Source organism: Adiantum capillus-veneris, chromosome 7, assembly GCF_014529385.1.
Source record: "Adiantum capillus-veneris isolate H3 chromosome 7, ASM1452938v2, whole genome shotgun sequence".
Taxonomy (NCBI): domain Eukaryota; kingdom Viridiplantae; phylum Streptophyta; class Polypodiopsida; order Polypodiales; family Pteridaceae; genus Adiantum; species Adiantum capillus-veneris.
Window position 1 is genome coordinate 87,177,258 of NC_140937.1, and position 22,287 is coordinate 87,199,544.

General features: G+C 41.4%; 2 pseudogenes; both read left to right on the forward strand.

Moving 5' to 3' along the window:
* Nucleotides 1-22,287, forward strand: part of LOC147454175 (uncharacterized) — a 124,375-nt pseudogene that overhangs the window by 61,976 nt on the left and 40,112 nt on the right.
* LOC147454176 (uncharacterized) lies at nt 807-2,819 on the forward strand (annotated as a pseudogene).

Genomic DNA, 22,287 nt, shown 5'->3' on the forward strand with positions numbered 1-22,287 from the left:
GTACCTAGGTCATTTTGTAAAAAGACTTTTTTTTCATAATCAAAACTTTAGTGCTGCCGTCTACTGTGTGTGACAGAGAAAGAGAGTGAGCATGAGCTTCATCCTCTCGCTACGTCCGGTTCGCTCAACACATTGGAGATCCGACTGCACCATTGTTGTAGGCTCGAGGAGAGCTACGCGACAACGCCAAGCATTCCACGCGAGAAGAAGCGCACACGCCGACGCATCTACGAGCTATTTGTGACCGTAAGTGTATCAAACGATGTCTGTTTTCTACGTGCTAGTAGTCTATAGAATCGTGGCGACATAAGCTACGCATATGTACTCATAAATTTCAGTTTTGGGCACTTTCTAAATTCGGCTCTGTCATCCTACGTGTTTTCCGCAGATCAGTTTAGAGTGAGGATTTTGAGTGTAGAAGCTTAGGGACAGGTGTATCCTAGTGAGCGGATGGTGTTCCTTAAGCTTCGTATGAATCTGACATGATTAGGTGAGTTACCTTTCGCATGTGTGTATGTGGCTAGGTGGTGTAGTTGAGAGTAGTGAGGTTCTTGATTGTGGTCTAGTTGGCCTTCCAGAGTGCTGTATGTGTAGTATGGTCTCAGCCTGACAAGCTTAAGAGATTTCCTCCGTGTGCCTATCGTGTCATATGTGTCCTCGATTGACATTATGTTGATCTAGGTAGTGTTTGCATGCACTTCATGGGTGTGTGAGTCTCTCCCCGTCCAACATACAACTAGCTTGCTGCTGCGTCCATACTTCCGACCATCAGCTCGTCCACGCCTAGAGCGTAGCCTATATTGGCCATGAGCTATGGAAACTCAGCTTGTGGCATGCGCCGGCGCCGTAATAGCCCTACCATAAGGGCCAGCTGGTGCAGCGTAAGAGCATCAGTACTATTACTTCCGCTGTTGCTTTACGTCGTTGCAGCTGCGGCTGCTCTTACTTATGGCGTCGTCGGCGCTGAGGTGCAGCTCACCATCTCCGCCACTACGCCATCGGCGGCCTCTTCGTCCGCCACCCCCAACACCTTCATCGGCACCGTAGGCAACCAGATCGCCGCATCGCTCTTGGCCAGCAACACGCCCGCCTTGCTATGGGGAGCCATGTCCGCCGACGACACCAACGCCGCTTGCCACTACATCGTGGACACCGGCAGCCTCACCCTCACCGCCAGCGTCTCCAACGACTGGGGCGGCTCCGAGGATCTCACCATGCAGGTAATTCTTGTTCTTGCTATGTTGTGATCTGTCTTCTCATTTTGATGCGAGAACCAGAAAACTAACGGGCCATGCACTGTACAGGTCCAAGCAACCGGGGGCTGCCTCGCGGCTAGCGACGCATCAGGGACGGAGTTTGTCTTCACCGACAACTACGGGCGCAAAAGCGCTGTGAGTACAGCAGCTGGCGGCTCATCTGCTAGAATTATATTATAAGTTAATTAAATGATCGCTCCTTGTACTCGCCCCTAATGATTGAATTGGTGCAGGTGGTTTGCCCAAGCAACGCTGGCTCTTCCGGCTGCGGGGTTTACGTCACCGGAGATGACGTCAACAACCTCTACAACTCCTTCAACAACGGCTGGTCCAAGCGCAGGCTTCTAGGGATGAACACTCGAAGAAGAATGCTTGCAGACGATTGTCAGAGCGGCGCTGCAGAAGGCAAGCTTGTAGCTACTAGTATCCTTGATGATATGCCATTCAATACTACGTATACTGCTGATCGACTGGTTGCTGATTCAACCCTAATTTTCTACGTTATGTCCATATGATTATACAGGCGCCATCACCGGTGCCGTCACTGGAATCTTGGGTACCGCCGAGTGCTTGGCCTTGGGTCCTTTGGCACCCTTCTGCATCATCGGTGTGGTGGGGGTGAGTGCGGAGCCTGTATATGCATTTGGCCACAAGGATGCCACAAGGATACCAGCCTGTATATGCATTTGGCCACAAGGATGGCACTGCTATGGCCACGTTCCTCGAGATCACTGTGGAGCCCGTGGTCGCTAAGTCTACGTCAGACGTCGCCGCAGCTACTAGGACTCTTCGCCTCACTCCCATGCACTTTCTACCCAGTGCCACTGCCACCGCCAACAATGTTAGCATCAACCACATCGACGCATTGTATAAGCGCTCACAAGATATCAAGATCGGGGACATTGTGTGGGCCGCTAAGGAGCAACAAGAACCTCTCAGCCCTTGCTTGGTGAAAGGTGAGTGCGTGCAAATGCCATTTCAATATTACAACACTTGTGGTGGACTTACCTCCACATCGAATGACACTTTCCTCATTGCAAAACACACTCACTTTCTTGCTGCCCTTCTTCTTTTGCAGTGATATCCGTGACGAGGAGCCAAGGCCTCTACAACCCCCTCACTATGAGTGGCACCATAGTTGTGGATGGCGTGGTGGCTTCCGTGCATAGCGAGTGGTTCCTCGACCCCTTTCTAGATGCCATGGGTCTTACACGCTGGCTGCCATCTACGTACCAGATCCTTCTCTCACCGGTGCGAATGCTCTACCGCATCTTGAGAGACCACACATACATTGCCACATACAAGTGGCTTGATGATCACCTTGACATCCCAACATTTGGAACCAACTATGGGGCTCATGTCTCCATGGCCACATTGGGTGCCACAACTATACCTCTTCTCATGGCCCTTCTAAAGATGTGCTCTAGGAAAAACGTTCACTGATCGACTTTACCCGCTCCTTTGTTCACGTATACTTGGTGTGTCCATGAGCCAACCTTATTCTCTTACACCACCCATAGCCAATCCCGGTTTACTCCCCAATGAAGTCCTTAATCAGCTCCTTCTCCCTCTTCCATTTTCTTTTTAATTTACATAAAACATACCGATGTCCTTCTCCCATAATCATTGCTCACTGCGGCAAACTCGTCACCCATAGAATGTCTAACATTACACACACATGTGTGTTGTAAATAATTATTTAATGATTACCTTTTCTGTTTGAATAAGCTCTATGCATCATCCATAACTTTCTTAATTCATAGCCAAATCTACGCTCAATATTTTATTGTCCTCAACATAGTGTACCTAATGCAATCATAGTTTGCACTTAGAAAATGAGATTTTTTTTTTTTTTTTTTGGGGGGGGGGGGGGGGGGGGGGTGCTCTAAAGCTTGAAATCAGGAGGAATATGTTCAGTTTATGGGCCCCCTTCACTACTGAGTATCGCACTAAAAAAATTGTATATTGGAGGTACCTTGTGTATATACCTCAGAGGGTGTACTATGCAATCATATTAATGTATCAAATGAATTCAGTAGGAGGGGTTTTATTGTTGGAAATAGCGTTGCAAGAAAACACACACAGCTTGGAGAAGACGAAGCCTTAGGAAACTCAAGGACACAATAGAGAGTGTATTACTTAGTGTGCAATGAAAAGATAGATAGCCCTAGAATGATGGGCGTATATACAATGCACGGGGGGAAAAACCTCCAAGTGAGGAAAAAAATGCCCCGACGGTCCTAAGTGTGTTCAGAGACATCACTACCGCATGTATATGGTAACAAACCCAACCCCCGAGAGTGATTCGATGAACGAGAGATGGTACATAGAGTAAAGGGAAGTGCCATGGCCGTAGTACATGATCAATCCACAAAGGGGAGTAAGCCCAAAGCTTTGCGGAAAGCTTCGAACTTCTGACGAGACAATGCCTTTGTGAAAAGAGCTACAAGGTTGTCCTGTGTTGGCACATAAACCAAGCTGATCTCTCCTACTGATAGCCTCTCCCTGACATAGTGGTAATGCACCTCAATGTGCTTTGTGTGAGCATGAAAAACTGGGTTCCTCGCAATTGCAATGCGCTATGACTGTCACTGTAGATAGTGTTGGCAGTGTCATGTTGAGCACCCAAATCAGCCATAAGGCGTCTGAGCCATACACACTCAACCGTAACTGTGAAGAGTGCACTGTACCTAATGCAATCATATTTTTCACTTAGAAAATGAGATGCTTTTTTTGGGGTTTTTCTAAAGCTTAAAAGAAGGAGGAGTATGTTCAGTTTATTGGCCCCCTTCACTACTAAGTATCGCACTATAAAAATTGTATAATGGAGGTACCTTGTGTACGTACCTCAGGGGGTGCACTATGCAATCATGTTAATGTATCAAATGAATTTAGTAGGAGGGGTTTTTTACTACAAACATCTTAGGTTCATTGATCGACTTCACCCACTCCGTTGTTCATGTATACTTGGTTTGTCCATGAGCTGCCTTTAATTTATTACACCACCCATAACGAATCCCTAATTACTCCCCAATGACATCCTTAATCAAATCCTTCTCCCTCTTCCATTTTCCTTTAAGTTTAACCAAAACATAGGGACGTCCACAAAAGAACTCCCAACCACGATATTGGCGTACTGAACCCCTACACCTCAATCACTACATGGGTATGTTTCCATATATCCATGGCACCAATGGCCGCATAGGAACTTACAATGCATGCATAGGTCTTCAACCTGAGAACATATGCTAGATGATTGGATCATATCCATGAAACCAATGGCTAGGATCTCACAAACCATGAGTAACAATGTCTGGCTGATGTACATCCCAACCAAAATGTGCTGCCAAAGCAAATAGAAAACTCACAGTAGTCATACGACAAGTGGGAGAAAAAGTCTCTTCATAATCTATGCCTTTTTGTTGTGCATAACTCTTTGCAACAAGTCAAGACTTAAAGTGATCAATCTCACCATCCAGCTTGCGTTTCAACTTGTAAACCCACTTCGTATCAATGGCTTTTTTGCCTGCACGAGGAAAATTCCATAAAGTCCATGTGTCATTTTCTATAAGTGCATCATATTTTGATTTCATGACAGTCATCCAATTTTCTGAATTTTGTGCTTCATCAAAAGAGAGAGGTTCTTCAACATCACATAAGCTAGACACAACCAAAGTATAACAATCTGATGCATAAGATGTATCGCGAGAACTTGAACGAGTACGACTAGACAAAGGTGCTACCAATTTACTGTCACGCAAAGTATGCACCAGCCATTTTGGCATACCTCTAGCCTGCTCATTCTCAGTCCTTTCCTCATCAAGTACATCATGTACATTTGCATCAATAATACGGTGATTTGTAATATTTTTTGAAACCCCCATAGGTTGCACATTGGCTTCACATTCGAACTTCCACCATTGAAAAGAGGCAACAAAGTGTCTAAATGTCCTGTGAGCTTACATTACTGTCTCTAATGCATGACAACAAGGGCTAAATAGAATCTTGCAGTAGAATCTTGGCAAGGATAAGAAACCTCCAGATGGTGTGCCTAAAGGGATGGTCAAACCATGTCAAAACTGGTCCCCGACAAATTTTCAAATGGCCATAACTTGCACTTAAAGCGCTGAATGGTGATCCGAGAAGACCGACATCCTCCACAATTTGAGCTCTTCAATACTATATGCTGACGTCAACTCTGACCATTTGGCCTCAGTTGCCTTGCCCGTCGGGGATCTGCAAAGGCTTCTAAACTAGAACTTTGATATCTTTCACACCGAGGCTCTGTTTGACAAGTCGTCTGGACCACTCGACTCAACATCTCAAACTCTACATCCTCGAGCAAAAAATGAGCATTTCACACCTTTGGACCTTCCATCCTATATAGATAATCATGGAGCGGCCTTGGCATAAAAAAGCCCATCATGCATGCATGACAAAGCACCCAATTGCATATGCACCGACAACTCCGCCTCCTTACCGTAAACCAATTCAAAAGGTGTAAAATCGGTCGCCACCTTGTAAGACCTCTTGTACGCCAGCAATTTTCTTTTGAGATTCACTTTCCACTCTGCCTCCTGTTTGTAAACATACTTTGTCAGCATCTTTATGATTTGGCCATTTGCACTTTCTACCAAACCATTGCATTGAGGATGATAAGGTGAAGAAAACCGGTGTCGAATACCCAGCTTCTCCACTAAAGCCTTCATAAGTTTACTCCTAAATCCCAATCCTCTATCCGAGAGAGCACCCATGGCACTCCAAAATGACAACAGATGCTCTAAAAAACAAACTGAGCTACCACATGAGCATTTACCTCCTTCATAGCTTTGGATTTGACCCACCTCGTGAGATAGTCAATTGTAACTACAATGTACTTTTTCGCGCTTGCCGACTTTGTCCATGACCCACCCTCCATTATTCTCTTACACCACCCATAGCCAATCCCTGTTTACTCCCCAATGAAGTCCTTAATGAGCTCCTTCTCCCTCTTCCATTTTATTTTTAATTCACACAAAACATACCGATGTTCTTCTCCCATAATCATTGCTCACTGCTGCAAACTCCTCACCCATAGAATGTCATTACACACATATGTGTTTTGTAAATAATTATTTAATGATTATCGTGGTTGGGAGAGGAAGGTTTGTAGGGAGAGCTCATGGATGAACATATGGGGAAAAGAGGATCTAATGTGGTCAAAAGATGAGCACTTAAGTAGTGTGTGGTACTCACTCTCTCGCACTTGATGAGGGCATAAGGTGCAAAGTCGATGAGACTCCTCGCTAGTGCCCCAATGTCTTGTCTCGCAGCGTAGAGAAGGGGAGCTAAGATGAATGGAGGCAATGGTGCAGATCGCACTCAATGGGATAGGCTCAAGGATGTAGGGATGCGTTCGGTTACCTCATTCAGAGAAGAAGAGAGATTTGTAGTTTGGGGCAACGTGTGTGGTGTAATGGGTGAAGTGAGAATCTCTGGATTCCTCCAAATCCGTGATACATTGGCGTTATAAGAAGGCCACATTAACTTGGGAGTGGATCCATCCTTGACCACATCCTTGACCAAGTGACATGCATCCCATCTTCCAAACCATTTTTGGATGTCAAACATCCACCCCGAACTTAGTATTTTGTTCTTGCGTATCTTTTGGACCTTTTGGCTTGCTTCATATGCGATTCTAGAAAGTCGATACAAAGGGATAGAGAGAGAGAGAGAGAGAGGCTACAACTCCATCTCAGAGAGGGTCACAACTGCATCCCATGAGGTTAGATAGTCCAGAGGAAGGTCTTGTTGTCCTTCAAAGTAACTCAGAGGCTACATATACTTGCAAGTAAGAGAGAGAGAGAGAGAGAGAGAGAGAGAGAGAGAGAGGTGGAGGGAGGAAGGGAGAAAGAGAGATAAAGCTCGATTGTCGCAGGAAGTAGCACTATGGCGCGTGGGAAAAACTCTATTGATCGCAGAAAAGCCACTCACGCGCCATACTGCTACTTCCTGAGAGAGAGAGAGAGAGAGAGAGAGAGAGAGAGAGAGAGAGAGAGAGAGAGAGAGAGAGAGAGAGAGAGAGAGAGAGAGAGAGAGAGAGAGAGAGAGAGAGAGAGAGAGAGAGAGACTCGATTAGGGAGATATAGAGAGACTACAGTCTGAAAAAAGACAATTGTCCAAATGGTGCACAAGGAAAACTTAAAGAGACTCAAAAAACCACCCGCTTGCCATACTGCCACTTCTTGAGAGAGAGAGAGAGAGAGAGAGAGAGAGAGAGAGAGAGAGAGAGAGAGAGAGAGAGAGACTCGATTAGGGAGATATAGAGAGACTATAGTATGAAAAAAGACAATTGTCCAAATGGTGCACAAGGAAAACTTAAAGAGACTCAAAAAACCACCCGCTTGCCATACTGCCACTTCTTGAGAGAGAGAGAGAGAGAGAGAGAGAGAGAGAGAGAGAGAGAGAGAGAGACAGAGAGAGGCTATAGTTTTAGAGGGAAATGGAAAGAACAAAGGCGACTGCTAGGAAGGCAAGCAAAGCTCCAGGTTTGGTTGCGTAAAGCAAGGGGAAGGTCTGCCAATAAGAAGAAGAGGGTTGCAAAGCCCTTGAAGGTTTTGAAAGCTCCAAGGGCGAAGAGGCTACAAAGACACATCAAGTTAATGTTTAAGGAAATTATGAAGGCTCAAAAATGCATTGAGATTCTTGTACTGGAAAGCTTCCATTTCAGAGGCTAGTTAGGTCAATATGTGAAGAGGCATGTTTTAGCACAATGAGGTGGAAAGTAGTTGCTTTTTTGGCACTTCAAGAGGTAGTAAAACATTTTTTGCTTCAATACTTTAATGATATAACTACTGTTGCAGCACATGCACACACTGTAACCATTTTTTACAAGGATAATGAAACCTTGAAAGGAGTAAGATGGGGATATGATAAATTGCTTCAACCCAACTAATGTATAGACAAAAAAATGAAGGAATTTTTGCTTATTCCTCCATCAAGGCCATAGTCAGAGGTGAAGATTGTGGAGGTCACCCATGATGTGAATACCAGGGCCAGAGCTGAGCATGAAAATTGGAGTGCAGAGGATATGAAGAAACTGAAAGAGAAAAGAAAGTAGAAAATGATTTAGGAGAGAAGATTATGAGCTACAACACTGTTACACATAAAATTGATGTCAACAAGAATGACATTTTATCATCTATGAAGGAAGGATTAATAGGAGTATCAGATGGTTCAAGGAAACTTGCAATATATTCTGCTAATATTAATATATTGGAAGATCCAGATGCTAAAATTACAAATTCAATTGTCTATATATGCCTAAAGAAAGATGCTTTGAAAAGTTTCAACTAGCTTTTATTCTCACTATTTAGATTAGAGAATAGCTTCCAGTAACTATCTTGTAGTTTGATCAAGAGCCAACTACCTACACAAAGTCAGCCATAAATATATATCATGGATCCTCAAATGTCTCTCTTTCTTAGAATGAATAATACCCCTCAGGGCACATTCGAGAAGTGGCTTGCCCATTGTCAAATGCTGCAAGTCATAACCATAATTTTTCCATATGAGAGCAACCACCATTGGAGCATGGTTTGCATTGAGCTTAACAAGCTAGTTGTTTGGATTCTAAACTCATTCCAAGGAACGTGACCAAAATGAAGGCCGTGAGTATTAAGAATTAGAATTTGGATTGATATGGAATAAGGTATGCAGACACTCATTGTGTTGGTTTCATACCAAAGTTGTCTGCTTGCAACTACATAAAAAGATTGTTGCTCACATATGGAAAGCTATGCGGAAGTTAAACCTGTACAAGTTAGAAATAAAGAAGTCATTGTTCCTAGACAGATGTATGCCAACTCATGTGGATGAAGGTGTCTCCTTCATGCTGAGTACATACTACAGAGCTTCTTTGCACTACAACCATTTATGCCAACGTTAGGCATTTTGCAAAGCAATACTATAACATGGTGATTGTTTCAATAAAAATATATCTCAGTTCCTTTTTGTTTTCATTTTTCTTTTGTAGAGTGCATTGGAAAAGTATACACTATTGTATTTGCATTGATACCGTGCCACTCTCATCAAGCATCTGCTTTCTCTTTCATATCCTCAAAGCATGGATGTAGAAGACACCCATTTAGATAATCATATTTAAAGATAACAATGATTGTTGAGGGACATCAACAAACAAATTTTGTAAGATCAGTTGAGAAGGGACAGGAGGAAGAGGAGGGACAGACTGATGAGAAGAGAAATCCTGCAGAGGGACAATTTGACAGGGAGGAGATGCAGGATGAGGGGAAGGGCAGTGAGAGCACAAAGGAGATAGATCATGCACATGGAGGGGATGAGAAATAAATTAAGATTGAAACTCCCTTTATGCTTGGAGGGTTTAACCCCAGGAAGAAGATAATGCAGAGGGAGAGGTTGAGGAAGAACACTCCAACCCTCAAGCAGAGCATACCACTCCCACGATTCCATCGTTAGATCCTAAAAATCATCAACAACCAGCGATGTGCGACCTACAAATAGAGCATAGCATGTTAGAAGCTAATTCATCTGCTATGGACCATTCTACACTGGAGACACAAGAGTCTCAAACAATAGAATAACAAGTGAGAGGTGACAAAAAGCTGGAGGATGTCAACACTAGACTGGAGAATCTCCACAGCTCCCAAACCCTGTATGGACATTTGTTAGACATTGACATTATTGTTCCGGTAATAACCAATGTAAAAGAATATGAAAGTAATCCTATTGTTGAACTACTTATCTGTTTTACAAAATGTTTGCAGAGCCAAATTATTCTGGACATCAACGGACTGTTGATGTTTTGAGAGCCATATGATTCAAATGCAGCTTCCATGTAGCCGAATATAGAGTTATTTCACGACCGGGCACCAATGAATTTCTATAATTTCTTTTTCGAAGGTTTCGCGTCGCGATATGGTCTTCTATGGAGCTAAGAAACCTCAACCCCCTCATACCATAAATTGTAACATAGCCGAAATCGAGCGTTGGTAATTTAATTTTGTGTATTGCCAAATGCCGTGTGTTATTAATGGCCACTACAACCCTACAAAACCAAAAGTACAATTTTATTACAAACTTTTTTCTCAAATCCATGTCTCATTTGATGTTGAAAACACTTTGTTGATAAACGACACACCACATAAGTGATTACCTAGAGTAAATTTTGACCCCTTATCTCCAAAATTTGTATTTTATCCCATTGAGTGTTTCAAAATCTGTACTTATAAATACTCTCCAAAATGCTAACTATGTACATTAATATAATTCCTTGTACTTGTCAATGTGGTGCCTTGGAAGTAAGTGTGTGTGTGTGTGTGTGTGTGTGTGTGTGTGTGTGTGTGTGTGTGTGTGAGAGAGAGAGAGAGAGAGAGAGAGAGAGAGAGAGAGAGAGAGAGAGAGAGAGAGAGAGAGTAGACATCAAACTCTGCTTATGTTTTACAAAAGGTAAAGAAATGACACACACTTTCACAAAGGGAGACAGATAGACATACAATTTCAACTCACTATCGAAATAAAGATAGAACCAAATGGTCAGAATCATCTCAAGTTGAAATAAAAGATTTCAATTGAAAGAAATGTTACAATGGAAGTCATGAATATATATTCATTAAAGAAGAAGCTACGCCCAATGGAATTCATATAAGATACGTTGGAATGATTTGAACTCGGCTCATGGTATGTAGGGAGAGCTCGTGGCTGAATATATGGGGAAAAGAGGACCTAATGTAGTCAAAAGATGAGCACTCAAATAGTGTGTGGTACTCACTCTCTCGCACTTGACGAGGGAATAAGGTGCAAAGTCGATGAGACTCCTCACCAGTGCCTCAACGTCCTGTCTCGCAGCGTTTAGAATTAGAGCTAAGACGAATGGAGGCAATGGTGCAGATCGCACTCAACAGGATGGCCTCAAGGATGTAGGGACAGCTTCGGTTACCTCATTGAAAGAAGAAGAGAGATTTGTAGTTTGGGGCAACCTGTGTGGTGTAATGGCTGAAGAAAGAACCTCCGAGTTTCTCCCAATCCGTGATACATTGGCGTTGTAAGAAGGCCTCATTAACTTGGGAGTAGATCGACGCATCATTGACCAAGTGACATCCATCCCATCTTCCAAGCAATTTCTTGATGTCAAGCATCCACCTCGAACATTTTGATCTTGCGTGTCTTTTTAGACCTTTTGGCTTGCTTCATCTGCAAATCTAGGAAGTTGATACAAAGGCCTACGTTGTCTCTCTCTCTCTCTCTCTCTCTCTCTCTCTCTCTCTCTCTCTCTCTCTCAAACACACACACACACACACACACACACAAAATCTTTCACTAGACAAAAAAGCTTAGTTGATAATTATTTCAGGAGCCCTTCATCTACATCTCTATTATGCCCCCCATTACATGATCCCACAAACAGCTGTCACAGTAAAAGCATGTATTTGGACGCTCAACTAATGGTAGGATACGAGTCACCAAGGCTACCCCATACTCCCGAGTGCGGTGAGTACAATTAAAATATCCTCTTAGTTCATGACCATAACTACGGTACAAGAAAACCTTATGAGGAGGTAGAAACTGGGCTAGCAGGTATAACCGATCTGAAAAACCTGGCTTTTTTGAATGCTCGATGTAATAATAATTTGGCCCTAGGCCCACAGCCTCAATAACCATCACCAATCGCATATTGTTCTTGAAATGTTCACGGCCCCAAAGGGTCACTCGTGTCACTCGGTCCCGATATGTCCACCACGTAGTTTGGGAAACAGAGGTTTCTAACTGCGGAAATAGAGGAAGTTCATAGCAGAGTAATGTTGCTCTACGAGTAGATTCATTTGACAAAAAGAGATGTGCAGTTGCTATGGAAAAAACCTGGTCGTGACTGTATGCCATAATTTGCTAAATACACTGGGTAAGCAAAGTAGCTGAAGAATGCTAACTCCGGAAAAGATACTTAGGACTCGGGTTTTATATATGATCAACCATCTTGTATAAATCCACTTTTTGACTCCTAGGCCAAATTGGAAATAGAAAAGATTACCCGAAATTGATTAAACTCTCACCTTGTAGATCGGCTCATATTCTACCCTAGTGGATTGCTAAATTACGTAAACTTAATGTAGGGTTGGGATAATAGGTGTAAAACCAGCTGTGTATGTTTATCCAAGGCCAGATACAATAAACTCGCTACAATAAACTTAATGTAGGGTTGGGATCGGCGCATATTTTACCCTAGTGGATTGCTAAATTACGTAAGCTTAATGTAGGGTTGGGATAGTAGGTGTAAAACCAGCTGTGTATGTTAATTTAAGGCGTGATACAATAAACTCGCTACAAATCTATGAACCGGGCATTGACTATGGGAATAGATGGTTATCTATTTGCCTTGGTGTTGGGTTGGACTGTATGACCTGGCTTTGCATTTAACTTAACACTAACTTTTCATTGTACTAAAAATACTATGTAACGGCGTAGTATTCTCTGCATTAAGTCTTCTTGCCTCTGCTGCATGCCACCGCCTGTGTACTGGGGTGTGGGTCTGCTGCCGATTATAGTAGCAGATGTGGCACATCTTGCCTGTAAACCTCCGGATCTTGGGCTGTGGGGGATCCCGTGGTATATGCCCATGCTGGCAACCTCGATTGTGGGTAAACCTGTCCAACTCAGGTGTCGCATCTTCTACAGATGAGCATCAACTGGTATAAAAAGACTCATAAGGTGAGTAATCATACTCACTTAGCTGCGTGCTCTGTTATCACCTCTGAGTGTGTAAGTTCAAAACTGTGTGTGTTATTATCTACTGGCTGCTGTGGGCTCAACATACCGAAAAAGTCGGAGAAGGCTATTGTGGAGGCTTCGTCGTCTCCTAATCTACAGGTTAACAAAAATTTGTTTTTGATTCTTGAATATGTTGAAAGAATGTATGAGCTGGATGATGTGGGTGTAGCTTATGTCGTTGGAAAATAAAAATGTAGAAATAAAAAATTGTTCAAATCTATCCGCTTGTAAAAAGTACCAGGTTCGAGAAATAGGTTTCTTTCTTGATAAGAATCAATGGGTATTTTACTTGAGGTTTACTTATGACAGTTGTGAAGTGGTGATCCTCTAATAATGCTAGGTCTCCGTTGAATAAGTGGTGGGGAGAATAATGTCAGGGTTCTAAAAACTATTTTTTTCGCTGAGATTATATCCTATGGTAGAAAAACGGCCTGGTTTTGAGGATCGGTTAATAAATGATTGTACTGATTACTATATGGCATGGTGTCTAAATGGAATTTGGTAGTTCTATGAGTTTTTTTACAGCTCAAAAGAAGGTGAGCACTGATGGAGTGGAAACTTCAGCTGAAGTAGATACTTCAGGGCTGGAAAAAGCCGGAATTTCATAAAAAAGATAACCTAAAAACAATGAGCTGGAAGGTTTGGTTTCCTTGGTAAGTTGGAATACAAATTGAATTGTAGTACTCTTTGTAATGTAATAGGCCCTGGACTGATTTTTTTAGAACAGACGTCTATTTTACTGATTCAACGAAAAGGTGTTTTGGAAATTACTGAATACTTCGGGTTTGTAGCCATAACTTTGGATTTTTTGTAGGAAATAAGTGGCAGCATATACCGCATTATGTAGATAGCTGGTTTCAAACTTACTTGGACTTTTTTTACTATATATAGTACTTCACAAGCTGGGAATATTTGTGAAAGTTTCTGGTTTTGCTGCTCACCAAGTCAGCATAAGCACTGATCACTACTGGCCCTAGTTCGTGGGAACCTCATTTATTCTATAAAATTTGCTTGCCAATGTCGGCTGGCTGTTTATTTTCACTCAAGTATATATTAGCTGGTCTATTTCTAACATCTTGATGTATATTATACAAAATGATTCTAGTTGGTGTGTTAAAAAAACGTTCTTGAGATGATGAGTATGTTGGAAATTTTTCCTTTGGCTGATCGTGGCTGGAGACTTTTAAGTTATTTCTTTCTCGGAAGGTGTCTGAGCTGGCTCTAAGGAACTGAGTCGTCTAGGGTATTTTTGGTATACAGTTTTTTAGCTGACTCTGGGCTGCAGTATGTTGTACATGACTTAATAACAAGGTTATTTCTTGATAAAGGTAGTGAAATTATCTAAGAAAGGGGGATCTCACGTTTTTAAATTGGTAAATACTTAGTTTTTTTTGGGGAGATTTCTCAGCTTGGTTATAAAACTGGTTCCAAATATACGATCAATTTCAAATTTTTTTTTACAAGGAAGTGGTGGTCCTTGATAAACTTAGGTCTGACTTAAGATTGCTTGTGCATAAATCTATACATTGTATGTCTCTCCAATCTATTTAGTGATGAAGGTCTGTTTAAATTTGATAATCTCCTTAACTCCTAAAATCTTAAGGATTGATAAAGAAAGTTTCTTTTATATTAAAAAACCAATATATTCAAGAATAAACTAGTTTTATGGCTGCTCTTTGGGGTTTGTCACTTTCCGTATCAGATTGGCAAAAAAGCCAAGAAAACTTTTTATCTAAAAGAACAAAATACAAGTTAAGAACTATGTTTTTTTTATGGTGACATGGATAAAAACTGCGATGCCCAGCATCACGTGCGTACAGTCACGTGCTAACGAATTGTTTTCTTGTGGCTATGGGTGCAGGTGAGGCCTACCTTCCTTTATTAAAACATTCTGTTCTTAACATATGGAGGATCTCTTAATGTGAAGAAAAAGTTTCCAGACTTTGGGTTGGCGGTTTCCCGAGCTATATTCTGTTTTCTTCATTACCTTGTACCAAATTTATTATCAACTGCAAATAAATTATTGTACAAATCCATAGTACTTTTCTAGAATTGTTGGTCTGTGAACAGTTAGTGTTCGTTTGCGTATATATATAGATTTAGAACTGCTACACACACAATAAACGCAAAAGAGAGATTGACTTGGTTGTTGATCTCTCTCAGACTACGACTCTAGAAATAATCGCCTATTATAGTATAATTTATTATACTCTAGTAGGTTGGGGTGCTATCACACAGTCTCAGTGGTTCTTTTTAACCTGACTGGTGAAAGGTTGCTAGCACTACCAATCCACTCTATATTCATGATTCTCGTTATCACTTTACTTTAAATACTATCATTTTCACAAGCTATTACTTCTGTTTACCAGGTTTTGGGAAAGCTCACTACAAGAATGAAAGTCTGCTTTGACCCAGAAAAAAGAGCTCTGATTTCGGAGAAGTTACGATTCGCTAAAGAAATAGTAAAGACCTTCCCTAATATCTCACTTAGGATTAGGCCTTATCTACATAGGGATGTAAAATTCAAAAAGATGTAATTCTATGTGTTAGATCTTCAGGTCTACACTTCTCTGACAATGCTATGGATTTCTAGCTACTTATAATTTTGTAGATTGTTTCCCTTTCCCAAGGGCTCGCTCTTCCTGTGGAACCCCTTTCCCTTGCTTCTCTTCTTGTACTAAAATGTATACAAGATAGAGAAGCCTCTGCCTTAATTTACGAATCTTCAAAGGAGTCTAGTCTTTCTCTTGTCTAGCTTATTTCATTTCACCTATGGGTAAAAGTACTAGCTCTCCTTGCTAAGAATAAATCTGATGCTATCAACCTTTTGATGGAGTTTACTTCTAATCTGGCTGGTCTTTCCAAAGCCCATATTCAGGACTTAGCATCTTTCTCTTCCAAAAGCTCTGAACTTTCCAATCTTCTTAGAAAATTTTGCGGGCTTAGTCCCATTTTTGTTACGGCTCCCTGAAGTGGAAACTTCAGGGCTGAAGTAGATACATCAGGGCTGGAAAAAGCCAGAATTTCATTAAAAAATGAACTTAAAAACAATGACCTGGAAGGTTCGGTTTCCTTGGTAAGTTGGAATACAAATTGAATTGTAGTACTCTTTGTATTGTAGCAGACCCTGGACTGATTTTTTTAGAACAGATGTCTATTTTACTGATTCAACTAAAAGGTGTTCTGGAAATTACTAAATACTTCGGGTGTGTAGCCATAGCTTTGGATTTTTTGTAGGAAATAAGTGGCAGCCTATACCGGATTATGTAGATAGCTGGTTGGAAACTTACTTGGACTTTTTTTACTATAGTACTTCACAAGTTGGGAATATTTGTGAAAGTTTCTTGTTGCTGCTCACCAAGTCAGCATAGGCACTGATCACTACTCTCCATAGTTCGTGGGAACCTCGCTTATTCTATGAAATTTGCTTGCCTATTAGCTGCTCTATTTCTAACATCTTGATGTATATTATACAAAATGCTTCTAGTTAGTGTGTTAAAAAAAAGTGCTTGAGACGATAAGTATGTCGGAATTTTTTCCTTTGGCTGATCCTGGCTGGAGACTTTTAAGTTATTTCTTTCTCGAAAGGTGTCTGAGCTAGCTCTAAGGAATTGAGTCGTCTAGGGTATTTTTGGTATACAGTTTTTTATCGGACTCGGGGCTGTAGTATGTTGTACATGACTTAATAACAAGGTTATTTCTTGATAAGGGTAGTGAAATTATCTAAGAAAGGGGGATCTTAGGTTTGTAAATTGGTAAATACTTATTTTTTTTTGGGAGATTTCGTAGCTTGGTTATAAAACTCGTTCCAAATATAGGATTAGACTCCTCACCACTGCCCCAACCTACTGTCTCACAGCGTAGAGAATGGGAGCTAAGACGAATGGAGGCAATGGTGCGGATCGCACTCAACGGGATGGGCTCAACGATGTAGGGACAGGTTCGGTTACCTCATTCAAAGAAGAAGAGAGATTTGTAGTTTGGGGCAACCTGTGTGGTGTAATGGCTGAAGCAAGAACCTTCGAATTTCTCCCAATCCGTGATACATTGGCGTTGTAAGAAGGCCTCATTAACTTGGGAGTAGATCGACGCATCCTTGACCAAGTGACATGCATCCCATCTTCCGAACCATTTCTTGATGTCAAGCATACACCCCGAACATTTTGATCTTGCGTGTCTTTTGGACCTTTTGGCTTGCTTCATCTGCAATTCTAGGAAGTTGATACAAAGGGCTACGTTGTCTCTCTCCTTCTCTCTCTCTCTCTCTCTCTCTCACACACACACACACACACACACACACACACAGAGAGAGAGAGAGAGAGAGAGAGAGAGAGAGAGAGAGAGAGAGAGAGAGAGAGAGAGAGAGAGAGAGAGAGAGAGAGAGAGAGAGAGAGAGAGAGAGAGAGAGAGAGAGAGAGAGGAGGCTATATATAGTCTTACAGGGAAATTGCAAGAACAAAGGTGACTGCTAGGAAGGCAAGCAAAGGTCCAAGTTTGGTTGCTAAAGTAGGGGGAAGGTCTGCCAATAAGAAGAAGAGACTTGCAAAGCCCATGATGGTTTGAAAAGCTCCAAGGATGAAGAGGCTACAAAGACACATCAAGTTAATGTTTAAGCAAAGGCTCAAAAATGCATTGAGCTTCTTGTACTGGAAAGCTTCCATATGTGAAGAGGCATGTTTTAGCATAGTGAGGTGGAAACTTGTTGCATTGTTGGCACTTCAAGAGGCAGTGAAATATTTTTTTCTTGAATACTTTAATGATATAACTATTGTTGCAGCACATGCACATAGTGTAACCATTTTTGACAAGGATAACAAAACCTTGAAAATAATAAGTGTAAGACCCAGGAGCTGCGTAATGAAGATTCTCCGCCCAACCCCCCATTATATAGCCCTTGGCCACTGAATGTAATCTCCCTGTCCACCTTTAGCACCTGGCCCTTGGCCCGAGTCCTACTCGCTTGGGCTTGCCCTTGGCATGACATTACTCCCCCCTTGGAGAAGCGTTTTCGTCCTAAAAAACACAAGTGATAGTATCTTTGGAAGAACACTAATGTTTTCTTTATGGACATCCCATACGTGGGCCAGTTGTCCTTATGACTGATTAGTGGTGCAATGAGGAGGTTCAATGAGAGAAACATCTTGATTGTCAACATTGTTGTCCGTTTGCAACCACTTGTATCAAAATGGTAACTCAATTTATAGCTCACTTGAGTACTTTAAAGGAGTAACCACAACTAAAAAGTGTCTAAAGACATAACCAGTTTGTAGAATTTTTGAAGAGACTGAAAAAATGCAAGAAACCTTGGCACAACTGTCCATGAAGTTGTGAGCAAGATTTCCAACTCGTGTGAGTATTTTGAAAAGCTCATAGCTAATGAGGGAAAAAATAGGGAGTGTCCTCATGTCAGACTTCTGAACAATTTGGAACACACACAACTACATGTTCACCCGTAATGAAGGTTACATGCCAACATGCTTTGTCAGCACACCTACTAAGTCCTTGACTTATGAAACTATTGAATCACTTTCCAACCCCACCACAACAGGTGTTCAAAGTTGAAAACCTAAGAAAATTCTAGAATAGGGAGAGAATTGCCCATTCAAAAATTCCTTCTGCTAACGTATGCCCTTAGAAGATCCTTTAGCACTAAAAAAATACTTGTAAGAAGTCCATCCAACGCCGGATGAATAGCAGCGGTAAGAGTGAGGTACTTTCCCCCAACCACTTACAGACAGTCTTCCACAACTGACAATAAACTATGACTCAACCATTGTGTCTCCAACCATATACTTGATATGGAATGGAGACTACCAATTAGGTTGAAAGCGGGTTGGGGGGAGTGGAGTAAGTTCATAGAGTTTAGCCCGTCCAACAACAGACACCCATCTTGAGCCATTACCTTGTATGGTAGGGTGTAAACTCATAATAAATCTACTAGAAAGGTTGAACTGAAGTGCAAAAAATTGCAGAAACAAGAAAGTCCATGAATTTGCAGGCCGCTCCGAACGTATAGACAAGCAAATGAAAGAATTTTTTCTTATTTCTCCATCAAGGCCACAATAAGAGGTGAAGATTGTGGAGATCACCCATGATGGGAATACCAAGCCCAGAGCTGAGCAGGAAAATCGTCCTAAAGAGAAGATGAAGAAATTGAAAGAGAAAAGAAAGCAGCAAATGATTTTAGAAGAGAAGATTAAGAGGTACCACACTGTTAGACATGAAATCGCTGTCAGCAACAATGAAATATTATCATCTATGAAGTGAAGATTAATCGGAGCATCAGATGGTTCAAGGAGACTTGCAATAGATTCTGTTGATATTAATATATTCCATGATCTAGATGCTCAAATAACAACTTCAATTGTCTATATATGCCTAAAGTAAGATGCTTTGACTAGCTTCATCATACTTTTATTCAGTCTTTAGATTAGATAATAACTTCTCGTACTGTCTTGTAGTTTGATCTAGAGATAGCTACCTGCACAAAGTCAACCAGAAATATATATCATGGATCTTCAAATGTCTCTCTTTCTAAAAAAAAAAGAACACCCCTCAAGGCCATTCGAGAGGTGGCTGGCCGATTTTCCGATCCTGCAAGTTACAACCATAATTTTTCCATACGAGAGCAACCACCACTGTAGCATGGTTTGGCATTGAGCTTGACAAGCCAGTTGTATGGATTCTAAACTCAATTCGAGGAACACATCCAAGATTAAGACTGTGAGTATTGAGAATTAAAATTTGGATTGATGTGGAGTAAGGTATGCATACAATGATTATGTTGGTTTCATAGCAAACTTGTCTACTGGCAGCTGCATAATAGGACAGCTGCTCAAATATGGCAAGCTGTGCGGAAGTTACGAACTGTATATGTCAGAAATTAAAGAAGTCACTACAATTCCTAAACAGACAGATGCCAACCTGTGTGGATGGAGGTGTCTCCTTCATACTAAGTACATACTACAGAGCTTCTTTGCACTACAGCCATTCGATCATGTCAATGGTAGGAATTTTGCCAAGCATTACTTTAATATGGTGATTGTAGAGGGCATTGGAAAAGTATACACTATTGTATTTGCACCGATATCATGCCACTCTGATCAAGCATCTGCTTTCTATTTCACATCCTCAGAGCATGGATGTAGAAGAAATCCTTTTAGATAACCATATTGTAGAGATAACAACGATGGTAGAGGGACACAATCAAATAGATTTTGACATGAGGAAGAGGAGGGACGAACTGATGAGAAGAGAAATCATGTAGAGGGAGAGTTTGATAGGGATGTAGGATGAGGGAAAGGGCAGTGCAAGTGCAGAGCCAGATCATGCACATGGAGGGGATGAGGAACTCTCTCTGTGCTTGGAGGGTTTCAGAAGGAAGAAGATAATGCAGAGGGAGGGGCTAAGGAAGAACACCCCAACCCTCAAGCAGAGCATACCACTCCCACAATTCCATTAGTAGAGCATGAAAATCATCAACAGTCAACGATGCCTGAACCACAAATAGAGCATAGCACGTTAGAAGCTAATTCATCTGCTATGGACCACTCTACACTAGAGACACAAGAGTCTCAGACAACACAAGAACAAGGGAGTGGTGAGAAAAAGCTCAAAGATGTCAACACTGGATTGGAGAACCTCCATAGCTACCAAACCCAATATGGAACTTTGCTATACATTGACATGATTGTTCCAGTAATAACCAATGTGAATGAATATGAAAGTAATCCTATCGTATAACTACTTATATATTTTACAAAAGGTTTGCAGAGACTAATTATTTTGGACATCAACAAATTGTTGATGTTTTGAGAGGCATATGATTCAAATATAGGATCTCTTAATGTGCGCAACTTTCGTGAAGCCGAACACAGAACCATTTTATGGCTGGGCAGCAAGGAATTTCTGCAATTTCTTTTTCCAAGGTGATATGGTCTTCTATGTAGCTGAGAAACCTCAACCCCCTCGTAAGCCATAGTTTGTAAATAGCCGAAATGGATTATTGGCAATGTATATTTGTGTATTGCCAAACACAGTGTGTTGTCAATGGCCACTACCATCCTACAAAACCATATGCCCAGCTTTATTACAAATTACCTTTTTCTCAAATCCATGTCCCATTTGATGTTGACAACACTTTGTTGATAGACGACACACCACATAAGGGATTACTTAATTTATCGAGAATAACTCCCTCCCCGCCCTCATGTGAAGGGCATGAGCATGACTTCTACCTAGAGGAAAAAATTAGATTCCTTATTTGCAAAATTTGTATTACAACCCATTGACTGTTTCAAAATTTGTATTTACAAATACTCTCCAAAATGCTAACTATGTACATATTAATATAATTTCTTTGTACTTGTCAATGTGGTGCCATGGAAGTAGTGTGTGTGTGTGATATATATATATATATATATATATATATATATATATATATATATATATATATATTATATATATTTTATATATAACACACGCACACACACACACACTGTGGTTAACACTATGGAGTTATATATATTTTTCCTCCTCATATGGGTTTTTTTCATAAAAAAGAAAACAACCCCCCCCCCCCCCCCCCCCCCCCCCCCCCACTATTGGCAAAATAGGGCCCTCATTGCTACACTATGCCACCGACTGTGGTATGGGACAAAATAATAAGGACTCTTTAAAAATCCTCAAACTATCATTACAATGGGAAGGCGGCTCCTTCCACCCTCAGACCGTGTACTGGCGCTCTCTCCCCAGGCAGTAATGGCTTCTGACGCTTGAGGGGCTCTTGTTGTGGTTAATCCTGCTCTGTGTCATTACTACTTGAACTTCCTAAAGCTATCGAGCTTGCATCTCAAAATCCTCAGGTACTATGGTTTACCTTAACCCTCCTTTTTGCCTTCTTTATGACTATCAGAGACCGACTATTTTTTTGGGATTTGACTGGCTCCTCTTGAGCCAGTCAATGAATGGAAATAGAGGTAATACCATGGCATTAATGAGGTGTTCTGCTACTTTATGTAACTAGGAACTGTCGAACTCATTAAACTACATATAAACATATGAAAGGATGTTTTTTCCATGTTCAGGAGAATACCATAAACAGGTTCCTTCTGCACTGTGGGTTTTGTTTTTTTTGCATAAACTGTCATAACCCTTAGATAGGGTAGCAAAGCATTCTCTAACTAAAAGGACACCTAATGAGACTGAGGTGAAGGTTTGGGGAATTTGCTGTCGACTGTGTACAGATGCT